The sequence below is a fragment of the Cervus canadensis genome, chromosome 11 (assembly GCF_019320065.1).
Source record: "Cervus canadensis isolate Bull #8, Minnesota chromosome 11, ASM1932006v1, whole genome shotgun sequence".
Lineage (NCBI taxonomy): Eukaryota > Metazoa > Chordata > Mammalia > Artiodactyla > Cervidae > Cervus > Cervus canadensis.
Genome location: NC_057396.1, coordinates 68,736,200 through 68,748,687, shown reverse-complemented (window position 1 = coordinate 68,748,687; position 12,488 = coordinate 68,736,200). Strand labels below are relative to the sequence as shown.

The 12,488-nt window shown below is 54.5% G+C and overlaps 1 protein-coding gene and 1 non-coding gene across 5 annotated transcripts in view; one reads left to right on the top strand and one right to left on the bottom strand.

Moving 5' to 3' along the window:
- The window catches only part of CD82 (CD82 molecule), a 56,187-nt gene extending 44,193 nt beyond the window's left edge, over positions 1-11,994 (bottom strand). Inside the window, exon 1 of one of the 4 annotated variants that reach the window (XM_043481920.1) lies at positions 11,850-11,994. The gene's annotated coding sequence lies outside the window, so the exon portion shown is untranslated. Of the gene's footprint in view, positions 1-11,057; positions 11,328-11,383; positions 11,590-11,849 lie in introns of those variants that run through there. The other 3 variants (XM_043481919.1, XM_043481918.1, XM_043481921.1) reach the window with 3 other exon arrangements.
- LOC122450684 lies at positions 8,671-8,793 on the top strand. The gene has a single exon (XR_006272183.1). It is a non-coding gene; the product is annotated as a small nucleolar RNA SNORA61 (small nucleolar RNA).
- Positions 11,995-12,488: the final 494 nt, after the last annotated feature.

Sequence of the window (12,488 nt, the reverse complement as noted above, 5' to 3'; positions counted from 1 at the left end):
GGGCCAGAGTCCTCTCACTGCAAGACCCCAAGTCCCCAGGGAGCCCCGTCGCTTGGGCTGACCTTCTTTGCATGGGAGGTGGGTGGGGCACAGGCTGTGTCCCCCACATCCCAGCTCCTTCCAGGACCTGCTACCACTCCAGACCAGGGGGCCCAGCCTTGGGGTTTGGAAATGAAAGCCCAGCTCTGCTGCCTCCAGCTGTGATCTTGGACAAGTCGTTCCAGCCATGGGAGCTTCAGTTCCCTCATCTGTAAATGGGTGTGTGTGTGTGTGTGTGTGTATGATGATAACCTCTACTGGTGGGAGGGGGCTGGTGGGAGGGTGACCTGACATCATGGCTGCAAAGTGTCCAGGGCCAGGCCTGGCACACATCAGATGGGGCTCTCTCCCCTTCCTCTGCTGTGCCTGCCAGGACAGCGCCCGGGCTCAACCAGAGAAAAGTTTCCAGCCTCCCAGAAGAGTGGCCCAGAACCATAACTGGGAACGTAAACTGGCTGGAGGACACGAGATCTCTGCAGGAGATCACATTACTGGATGGTCAGTGGGGGTAAGATGTGGAGCAAGACGCTGGCTCAGAGACGATGTGGGGGAACCTGGCTGCCCATCCCCTCACGTGGAGTCAGTCCCCCAGGGCGGGCACAGGGCCCAGGGACTGCATCTCTGCTCCTGCACGACCCCTGCGCGGGGAAGCCCAGAGACAGCATGTGCATTTTTTGGGGAGGCGGGTGGGTATTCAGGAGGAGCATGGAAAGATGACAACGTCAGGGGTCCTAAATTAGAGCTCCTCCTGGTGGCTCTCCTTGGACCTATCAGGTCACCTGTCAGAGCCTCAGTTTTCCTTTCCATAAAGTGGGAATGGTGGTGAATATCTTCTCCTCTTGCACACAGTTATGTAATAGTGCATCCTGGAGAAGGGTGATGAGCTAGGGGCAGGGGCAAGCTGAGTTCAGATCTCACACCAGCCTTTGTTAAAGAAGCCAAGGTTCCTACCGGCAGCAACCCCAGGAGCTGAAATTCACTGCAGAGCCTCCTCTGCCCTAACCCACTACTCCATTATTCTCAGACTATGATCCCACACCAAGAGCAGCGGCACGTCCCGGGAACATGTTAGTGACACACATCCCTAGGCTGCACCCCAGACGGACGGAACCAGAAACTGTACGGTCTGCGTTTTAACAAACCCTCCAGGAGACTCTGATGTACGTCAGGGTTTGAGAACCATTGCAACACCCCGTGACCTGCCTCCTATTCCAGAGAAACTTCCTCCCACAGACTCATCTCCCATTCCCTGGCTCCCAGCAGGCTGTTGGGAAGGAGTCACCATGGAGAGAGGTCATTAAATAGTAAAGATCCCATAATTAGTTAATGACACGCCAGGCTCCCCGACACGAGGGTCAAAAGTCAGACTGCAGTCGTAGAGGAAAAGCTCTTTCGTATCTGTCTTTCTCTGCGTCTCTGACTGACTGTTCCATATACATGTCCCAAGAGCCTGCCCGCTTCCCTCCGTGAGCCTGCTCAGCACCGAGGGAGAGACGGTGCCTCTCCCCTCAGGTGGTGGCGGTTTAGTCGCTAAATCGTGTCCTACTCTTGTGATCCCATGAATTGAAGCCTGCCGGGCTCCTCTGTCCATGGGATTCTCCAGGCTGGAATATTGGAGTGGGTGGCCATTTCCTTCTCCAGGGGATCTGCCCGACGCAGGAATCGAACCTGGGTCTCCTGCATTGCAGGCGGATTCTTTATCAACTGAGCTATGAGGGAAGCCCCCCTCAGGAGACCTGGAGCTAAATGTTGGTGGAGGGGGGAACATACACCCTGGTACATATCACAGAGAGGGTTTTCCCTGAGAATCTGGTCCTCAGACCTTGAGTTTGAAAATCATCTGACAGGAAAGCCACTTTGAAAAATTCAGTCTGTGAAGATCACTCAAGTTGAGAACAAAACAGACATATGGACAAGGTGGTCACTATGGCAATGTGGGCACGAATGAAAAATTCAAAACGGCCTAAATGTGCAACAGCAGGGGAATGTTTAACTGGGTCACGGCAGATCCACGTGGTGTGATGCTATGGAGCTGGGAAACCCGCTGTGGAAGAATATTGAATAACATGGAAAAATCCTCCTTCTACAGTGTTAACCTAAAAGCAACAGCACAGGAAGTGGTTCATATGTGAGATCCCAATCGTGTGTGTGTGTGTGTGTGTGTGTGTGTGTGTGAACACCAAGCCCTTCTCAGGATTTATCTCTCTCTGAGCAGTTATTTCCTCCTTCGCATCTGTTCTTCACCCTCAAACTTTTTCCACAAAACTATTTCTTCAGTAATTAGAAAGTGTTTTTTTTTTTTTTTTAAAGGGCCCATTAGTTCAGGCAGAGATGAAGGGTTTTTTTTTTTTTTTAAATGACAGAAATGGATTGGGATTGATATACACACACTATTATATATAAAATAGGTAACTAACAAGAACCTACTGTGTAGCACGGGGAACTCTACTCAATACTCTGTAATGACCTATATGGGAAAACAATCTAAAAAGAATGGATATTGGATTATATATACAACTGATTCACTTTGCTGTACATCAGAAATTAACATTGTAAAATCAACAACACTCCAATAAAAATTAGTAAAAATAAACAATTAAAAGGTTGATAGAAATGTCTCTTCCCTTCATCAGAATCATTGACCTGAGGGCAGAGGGGGAGGGTGCTATAAGGGAGGCTTGGTTACCACCCCCCTACACACACACTCAGAGAGTATTCATACTCCGCATGGTCCCCAAGTGGTCCCCATGACCATGATCAGGATGGAAGGGAGGATAGGTTTGTTCAAATGCTACATGATATTTTTTAAGAGTCCGATCTGTCCAGAGATGAAAGGCAGTGAGCTCTTCAAGCCTTGAGGTGTGCAAGCAAAGGCTGAATGTTGTCCAAGGGATCAGACGGGGCAGATAGGTTGACTCAGGGAACTATAACGCCGCTCACAAGACAGCATTATATGATCTTGTGAATTTAGTCACAAGCCCCCAGCTTTGCCCTCGCTCTCGGCCAAAAGCACACACAGATGGAGGCTGGGCTTGGACAGTCTGATGGAAGACTGAGCCCATAGAGGCCCAAGGCCCTCCTGACCCCAGATTTCCAAATAGCCCCAGAAAACTCTTCACTCCAGATCAGGGACCTCGGTCTTTGGGGAAGGAGGACTCTGTTATTTCCCCAAAGGGGTGGCAAGGGCAGCCTTCATTCATCACTATCACCCTCATCATCCTCTGGCTTGAAAGGAGGGTGTATTCTGTGCTGGGCCCACTACTGTTTCACCCAGAGCTATGATCTCATTTAATCCTCACCGAAAGTGGTGAGAGAAGGGATCAGAGGGGCATCGGAGAGCCTCGGACATGGCCTCCTGCAGCTGTGAGTTCAGAGAAGCCAGGGGTCAGGCCACAGAGGCCTCTCTGCCTACGTGCCCGACAGTGACCCAGGGCCTGGTTACCCACTCACTTGTGGCGAGATCTCAGACAAAGCAGTCATATCCACCCCCACTGAGTTTCTATTTCCTTTATACGTAAGGACGTCTCATCGTGTCCCATTGCAACAGCATTCTCATATTCCATCTCCTAAGACAGTGAGTGGGAGAGTGATTTTCCAGCCTCGGTAGTAGAATTACTCATTGCTAACATTAATGTCAGCAACGTCAAATGAACATTAATCAGTGTTTGCCTAACAGGTATCATTAGAAGCACCCTGTAGGTTTGAGGCGGAACACATATTCTTCTCTCCACCTGTTTCCCTGAACACCCGTGCAGGCTGAACACCGGAGGCCTGGCTCCACCCACTTCTTCGCTTCAGGCCAGGACCCCCAGCAGCGGCTTGTCTGATTGGTTCATCTCCGAGATTACTCCATACGCTCAGTGGGGGTCTGCCCGTCTCCGTGAACCAGGTTGCCTGCTGGGAGCATTCCGCCTGGGCTACTCCCCTGTCCACTACCATCTCTTGCAGAGAGGCTGGCTCCTGTTCAGAGCCGCCTGTGACCGGACGCGTAGCTCTGCCAGTTCCAGGGAAGAGAGTTAGTCAGCCCTCCGGGCACCAGATCTAAAGCCACGTTTTCCTGCCTTCCTTTGCAGCTCCATCTTTGTCAACTGCGCTTTTCACTTGGTTCCAAATTCAGAAGGAGAGGGCTTCCCTCTAAACTTAAAGTGTGAAGCTCCTGTTACCTTCACAGCATCGCTCTGAATTGTTTGTTATTACTATCATCCCTATTTGACAAGTGAGGAAAGTCAGCCCTCTGGAATGAAGGACTGTGGAAATGCTTTCTCAACCCCAGGCAGCACTCGGGGCGTGTCCACCACGATGCAGGCTGGAGTGGGCTCCCGTACAGGCCTGACGCTTGGCTTCCTCCACAGACACTCCCTCAGTCTTTTGAGGCTTGACAAATTGACATTCATTTCAAACCAACACCCCACCCCCTTTTGAAATAAATATGATTTATTAACAACAACAAAACCTTCAATGTGATCCCCAAGTTCACATAATGCATTTCTGTTTAAATATGTATAGTACGTTTTTTGATAGCTTTATTGTGTGTGTTCTTTCTTTCTTGAGCATAAAAATAATGCGGGTTTATTGCAGAAGATTCAGAAAATGGGGAAAAGTTAAAAAAAAAAAAAAGCCTGTAATTTAATCTAGATAATCCCATTATTATGTTGTATATAAATGTATTCATCTGCTTTTTAGCCTTGTTGAATGCAGTCATGTGGGGGGGCACCCGGTCATTCTGTTTCTGGTGTGTCTCTATGACACTGTGGGGACCAGACCACCTCCAGTGACTGTTTCGGGGCAGGAGAACAGGGTGGGCAACCACAAGCCCTTTCCCTAAATCAAACCCTGCAGCTCCCCACTGTGATATCGCATGGGCTTCTCTTACAAAAGCCAAGTGCAGCCAAATGTACGATAATAAGAGTTTTGCAGCCAGAGAAGGGCTATCCCTTGCCCAAGATCATATGGCAAGTAAAGGATGAGCTGAGATCAGAACCCAGGTCTCCAGATTCCCAGACTCAAGCCATTCACCAAAGACTGCTCCCAAAGACTTAAATCCTGCTCCCTAGGGGCTTACCGGGAGGCACAGTGGTAAAGGGTCCACTTGCCTAGGCAAGAGACGCAAGAGATGTGGGTCCAATCCCTGGGTCAGGAAGATTCCCCAGAGTAGGACATGGCAACTCGCTCCAGTATTCTTGCCTGGAAAATTCCATGGACAGAGGAGCCTAGCGGGCTACAGTCCCTGGGGTCGCAAAGAGTCAGACATGACTGAAGCGACTGAGCGCAAGCACATTAGTAATAGCAACATTACCCCAAACAGCTGACACATATTAATATAAAGCACTCACTGTGTGCCAGGCACGTATCACACAGGCTTCACATACCCTGACTCGTATCATTCTCAAACAACGCTATGAGATAAATACTATAACTGTCTACGTTTTAGATGCTGAAACGGATGGGCAGAGGGGTTAAGACCCTTAGGGTGTGCCTAAGGTCACACCCCGCAGGTAAACAGCAGAAGCAGAAACGATAGTCCGATTCCAGAGTCCACAATGTTGCCTATGGTTCCTTTTCCACTGTCCTGGGCTGAGGCCAGCTGGACCTCCAGCAGGCTTCTGGAGCATTTACTGCCTGAGAAGCAAGAGAACTGGCCTAGGGGACCAGGCCCCTGGACCACTTGACAAGTGTAGCCCGCTGCCACTTCACAGCGGAGCCAGGAACCAAACCTGGGCTTCCTAACGTCCCGTTTCCAGCACTTCATCCTTTTTTCTGCATGGGTGCTATGAACCCAGGTCTAGAATCCTCAGCAACTCCCATCCTGGGTCACCCCTCAACACAGCAGGGAACATCAGGGGTGGGGCCCAGAGAAAGGCAAAGAAAGAAGCCAGGAAAGAAGCCAGAGGGAGAGCGGACAGGCCTCCCAGAGCTCCCCATCGGCTGGTCTCCTGGGACAATGTTGGGGGGAGCAGGGGTCTAGGAGGGCATCTTCCCATCCCCCAGCCCTGAGCCTGCACCTCATGGGACAGGGGCACCTGGCACAAATAACTGCTGACGTGAAGGTGGCTTTTCTGGCTGAGTCAGGGTTCACTAAAGGCCAGAGATGCCCCCACCAGGCTGGGGCTGGAGGAAGTTGGGCTCTTCCCCTCTCAGGAGGGGAAAGGCCGGGGCTCACAAGGGAAGTCGAAGCCCAGGCTGAAGCAACAGCCACCGTGTCCCCACCTCCCCGGACCCCAGTTCCAGGCCCGGGGTGGGCAGTCCTGAAGGGCAAGGCAGGGGCATGAGACCTCGCGTCCCGGCCCCACCCTTGCCCAGGAGTCACCGAGGATCTGGCTCAAACTGGGTCCCACTGGGCCACCCTGAGGAGAATCACTCACTCGTTCAACCTCCATTCCTGAGTGCCTACTGTGGGCCAGGCTTTGTGCCTGCAGCCGGGACACAGAGATGGACAGGGCCTTCCCTGACTGGCAGGCTTCCCAGGGACACTCCATGTGAGGCCAGACAGCAGCGGAGAGGCGAGGGCCCCGCGTAGACCAGCACAGAGGGAAGAAGGGAAGGGCAAGGAAAGGTTTCGAAGGAAGTCTGCCACTGATGTGCAAACCCACTTCCCCTCAGGAAGCTTAGCGTCACGCTGGGGAAACCCAGCGACCCCCAGGAAGGACACCATGTGGGCGGAGATGACTGGTGTCTTGGGGCACGTGCACACAAATGCTGGGCAGGCACAGAGGGCCTGTATGGAAGGCTGGGGCTCTGGGGAATGCTTCCGGGGGCCTGAGGAGCAGTCTGGTACAGCCTGGGAAGACTGGCCAGATGTAGAAAATAAGGGCAGTGGATGCTCTCGTTGAGGGAGGGTTCACCATGTGCAGGCAGAAAATTGCTAAGCGCTTCACGTGCAGCTTTTTTTGTTTTATCCTCACGTCACCCTACGAAGTAGTAAGCATTATTATCTCCAATGTACAGGTTCAGAAACTGAGGCTCAGAAAGGGTCACGTAGCTAGGGACGGGCAGGGCCAAAACTTCGGCTCCAGTTCTTCACCACCATGCTGGTCTATATTCCTAATCTGTGGACAGGCAGAAAGAAGCAAGGGTGCTTCAGGTCAGAGGTAGTAGGCGAGGCTAGGAAGTGGGATGGATTGCCGTGTGTTTGAGAGTTGCCCAGTTCTACTCCGTACCAACCCTGTGTTGTGTGTGTGTGTGTGTGTGTGCACGCACACACTCACATGTACCCTACTTTACAAGTGTCGGGGGAACCCCAGGGATGAGTCAGGAACCAGGCAGCCCTCAGACACCAAGTGGGCCCGTCACAGAGGCCCTGGGCCTGCGGCTGGCCTCCTCCCAGGCAGCGTCAGCGGTTGAGGGGAAGAGGGAAGCCGGCGTAGCAGGACGCTCAGCCCATGTTTACCTCTGGGCTTCCCTCCTGTCTCCTCAGACCCAGGCTTACGGGAGGGGAAGCCGGTGGGCAGGACAGTTCCTGCTGAGATTAAACCGGCCCCCCACTGCTGCACCCCAGCCCTGGCCTGTCCTAGAGAGGGGCCCAGGCTCTTCCCTCTTGCCTGCCTCTCACACAGCCAACTCCTGACCCTGATGCTCTCGGTGAAATCGTAACCGCCCCTTGAGTTCCCCGTGGGGTGGAGAAAGTGGGTTTAAAGATTTGGAGCGAGGGGTCAAGGCCAAGCCAAAACCACAGGGTGCCAGTGGGCCCCAGATGCTACAACACAAAAGGAATGCTTGGGGCTTGGGGCTGCCCCCCTCTGCGCCGGGAGGGGCTGTCTGGGTCTCAGAGGGGGACAGGGGCTGCGTCCCCAGGGTTGGGGGGTGAGAAGGTGGGGAGGAGCTTCCAGGCAGTGGTTCAAAACTCTGAGGTCTCAAGAGAGAGGGGACTGCCCCACACTGCCAAAACTTCAGAGGAGCCCTGGAGGAACCAAAAAAATCCCCCCACGATGTGAGAAATGTGTGCTCCCACTGGCTAACCTTTCACCCCAGCCCTCTTTAGGCTGGACGAGGAGGGGAGGGGCTGCAGGCACTTCTTTCCAGCCAGCCAGCTCTCCAGCCCCCACCCCCTGATGACTGGCTCACTGTTCCCTGCACTCCCCCCCAGACGCCTGTCCTGCATGGGCAAACACAGAGCCTTCTTGGGCGACTCCCTCTCTATCACTCTGTAGCACTCATCACCCTCCCCGGCGTCCCTACCCACCCAGCCCAACCCAACCACCTTCCTGAGTGTCTGCCATGCTCTTCGATCTAGGCTGGGATAGAAAGAAACACAGGGCACATCCTGGGACACTCGCTTGTCCCTCCCCTATGACTGTGCCTCCCCCCACCCCAGCCCCAGACCTCCCCGAAGCCCCTGTGGCCCCTCCTTCCCCATCACTACCGCGTCGGTTCATTCTCCCTTGATCGCTGGGTCCTGAACACCAGCACATCTGGCAGACTGTCCGTCCTAAAGTGCCACTCTGACGAGGTCACTCCCCTGCTCGAAAACCTTCAGCAGCCCTCAAGGTCTATAAAGCAAATCCAAACATCTCATCTTGGCATTCAAAGTCCTCCACGAGTTGAGGCAACCGACCATTCCCCCTTCCCATTCCTGCCGAGTCTCAACTCTTCAGCCAGACTGATCAAGCGAGCAGTTTCTTCAAAATTCCCTGACCCCTCTTCCCTTTTCCATCAAATCTGAACCCTGGTCTTGGTGGTCATAAAAGGAGGCACAGTGGTACTGAAGCTGTGCTTATAGGATCTGCTGCATAGCATGTGGGCTACTTTCAAACAAGGTTGAAAAAAAATCTCCCCTGAACATGCTGATCCCCTTACCTTCCTCGAGGCATTCCCCTCTACCCAAAACACAGCCTTAGCTGTGGATGCTGAAACCTTCGAGATCCTTAAGGCCCACCCAAGACTTCACCTGCTCCAGAAACTTTCCTGAAGATCCCTTTGACTCTTCATCTGTCTCCTATCGGAGTCCCCTTGTCCAAGTTCTTTACCAGATTGTAAGCAACTAAGGATGGGGTCAGTGTGTCATCATCCATCATTCATCACATGGGCTGGAGGGGTGGTGGAAGGACTTTCCCCTAGATGCTTACTAAGCACTGTTGGAAAGGAACGTCTCTTCCCTGTTCCCCCCGCCACACAGGCAACACCTACTGACCCCTCTCCCTCCCCACCACACCAAACTCTTAATCTTATGCCACTCAAAAGCTTAGAGAGGGAGTCTGGGGCCCCAAGTTGATCTAAGCCCAAGCAGGACTTGGGAGTGCAGGCAGAAAGTCCTGTTCAAGTCTCGACAACTCCGGGAAGCCCTGTCACCCCGTCACCCCCTGCCCTGGTTTCTCTAGGGTCCCACCTCTCTTGGGCACCACCCCTCCCGTACCTACACATGCTGTCCCCTCCACATAATTAACAGCCCTCAATCAAACTCTGTCCCATGGTGGTTTAAGTCGTGTCCAACTCTTGTGACCTCATGGGTTGTAGCCTGTAAGGCTCCTCTGTCCACGAGACTCTCCAGGCTGGAACACTGGAGTGGGTTGCTGTCCCTTTCTCCAGAAGGGCTTTTCAAGCTGGTTCCAAAGTATAGGGCTCATCTTGCCAGGAGATGCGAGGAGTCAGTCACCTTCAGTGCCCAACCCTGATCAAACAGATAAAAGGTGCACACACTGCCCCTCACCTCCACCCTGAGCCCAGCATGCAATGGAAGAGCTGGATTCTGGCCACCAGAGCAGTTCCACATCCATGACATCTCATCTGGCCTTGAGCTCTGGGTGTGAGTTATCTTCTCCAGCAGAGGCATGGTGGGGATAGGGACCCCACTGGGAGCAACTCAAAATGAGTGCAGAACCCGAAGGCTAGTTCATTTCTACATCACATCACCTAGCTCCATCTGATATATAATAGATGTTGAGTAAACATTTGGGGGCTTATTTAACCAGACACCTAACGACTGCAAGAGTATTACCCAAAACTCAGCCAGTCTTTGGCCTAGATGACACCTCCCCCCAACCCCAAAACGGACAGAGTGTTGTTGGTGGCAGGTGGCGAGTCTTGGCTCTCACAAGGTCAGGAAGAGCTTCAGCCAGCCCTCCAAAAACAGTCTCATTCCCAGGCAGGAAGCCAGTCTATCACCTGCCCGTCCACATCAGAGCAGCTGTCATACAGGGAGGGCTCCCTGGGTGCCTGGCGCCTTGCTAAGCACTGTATACACATTATTGTATTAAGTCCTCCCTGCCAGGTGGCTCAGCGGTAAAGAATCCGCCTGCCAATGCAGGAGTCGCAAGTTCGATTCCTGGGTCATCGGGAAGATCCCCTGGAGAAGGAAATGGCAACACATTCCAGTATTCTTGCCTGGGAAATTCCATGGACAGGGGAGCCTGGCGGGCTACAGTCCACAGGGTCACAAAAGAGTCGGACACAACTTAAAGGCTAGACAACGACCACCACCACTACTGTTGCTTATCATCACCATGCCCATTTTAACAGATGAGGAAACTGAAGCATGAAAAGTGACTGGAATCCAAACCAACGTGGTCCCAACTCCTTGACCACCGAACCAGCTACTCTGGCCCAACGCAGAGCAGCTACCGCCACCAGGGACGTAAACCTCCAGCCCAAGAAGGAACTTGGCATGCAGCAAGAGCCCCAAGCTCTGGGCTTGACTTTGGGCCCAACGTTTGGTGGAGTTTTTCCTTGTCTTCCCCACTCACCCAGATAAGAACTTGTCCCCTAGCTTCCGCCAGGGGCCTCCCAAGCCAGCTCACCTGGAAAAGCCCTGAGGAGAGGGGGAGGGCAAAGTCCGGCTGAGTTTCCCACCCCACGTCCTACTGGGCTCTCAGGGGTGGGGGGAAGGGGAGGCTGAGACCTCCCCGACTTGGGTCACCACGCCCCCTCGGCCCCCCAGCTTTCCCAGGCCTGTGACTTCAAGTCCCATCAGAGGAACGAGTGCGACCCTTCAAGCAATGCGCTTCAAGCTCGCAGAGAAATTCTCTTTGCTCAGTGCCACTCTACAGGGAAACAGACTGTAGTCTGGGTGACGCGATCTCAAATACCTGTTGCAGTCCGCTCTCACTTGCCGGCCTCACCTTCCGAGGGTTTCCAGCGAGAAAGGGCAATGGGAACACGGAGTCCACCTGGGTCCAGCCCCTCCTTGTACCGGAACCCGAGAGGTCCAAAGCCGGTTAATGGGGGGAGGCGCCTGGGGTCACACAGCTGGTGCGCGGCGGAGCCGGAGAACTGGGAGGGGGGGTAGCGGTCAGGACTTGGGAACTTAAGTTCCTTCTCAATCAACCACCAGCTTGCCTTCGCGGCCCGACCTGTCACTTGTTCCGAGAAAGCTGCCCCGAGCAGGCTCTGGAAGTTGGGGGCGAAGACTAACCTTGTTCGTGGTTTGCCGGAGGGCCTCCCCCACCCACTTCTCACCTGCCGCCTCTGCTTTTTTATTTTTTTGCCCGGCGCTGCAAGCCCAAGAGTCGCCCGCTCGCGCCCCAGTCCTCCGCGTCCGACCGCGCAGCTACGGGTTCAGTCGCTCGATCGTCAGTCCCCCTCCCGGCGGTCTTCGGAGAACTCAACGGCCTCAGCCTGGCCCCGCCCCTCCAGAGGACACGCCCCCTGGACACGCCCTCTCGGCCTCTGGACGGGGCCCCAGCCCCGCCCCCAGGCTCTGCGGGAGCGAGGCCTTACCCCCTGCTCGGGCCCTGGGGCGGGTGGAGCTGTGCCCCTTGCCCCGCCCCTCTTACGGCTCCCCCCCAAAACACTCCCGGTCGACCCCGCCCCCACGGTCACCCTGGGGATGGGGCCCTCCCTAGGCCTACCCCACCCCACCTCCAGCCCCTGGGCCTTGCCTGGATAAAGCTCTCTCTGACCCAGGCCCCGAGCTCCAGCCCGGGCTGGGTGGGAAGCCCCCAGTCTCAGCGCGACCTAACGGTCCCGCCCCCTCCTCAGCCTTCCTCAACCTTTCCAGGCTCCTCCCAGGCCGCTGGAAGGTCCTCCCAGCATCCCTGCCTATGCCTCCCTCAGCTCCGGGCCTCTATCCCCCTCCACCAGCCCGCCTAGGAAGAGGCCACTCCCCAGGAACGCCCCTTCCCTCGCTTCACCGCTTCTCTAATCCAGCTCTGCCTTGGCAAGCCTACCCGGGTCAGGCACGCCTCCGGGCGCCTCCCCCCCCCGCCCCCAACTTGGCATTCCAGGGCGGGTGTATCCGGGTGCAACGGGGAAACGGCGGCGTGGGAGCGGTTTGCGTTCCAAGTCCGGGCCTCTATCAAGACGTAGCTTGGACCCAGGCACTGTTTGAAAATACTAACAGCCACCACGGATAGAACTCTCGCCGTGGGCCAGGCTCTATGCCAAACTCTGGCTTAAGAAGAGTACTTTACAAGGACTGGCCGTTGAGTTCACAGAGCTCTGGCCAGATGTTGCGCCCATTTTACCGATGAGCAACCTGAGGCTTAGAGAAGGGAAGTCACGGGCCTCCCGAGTCTCAC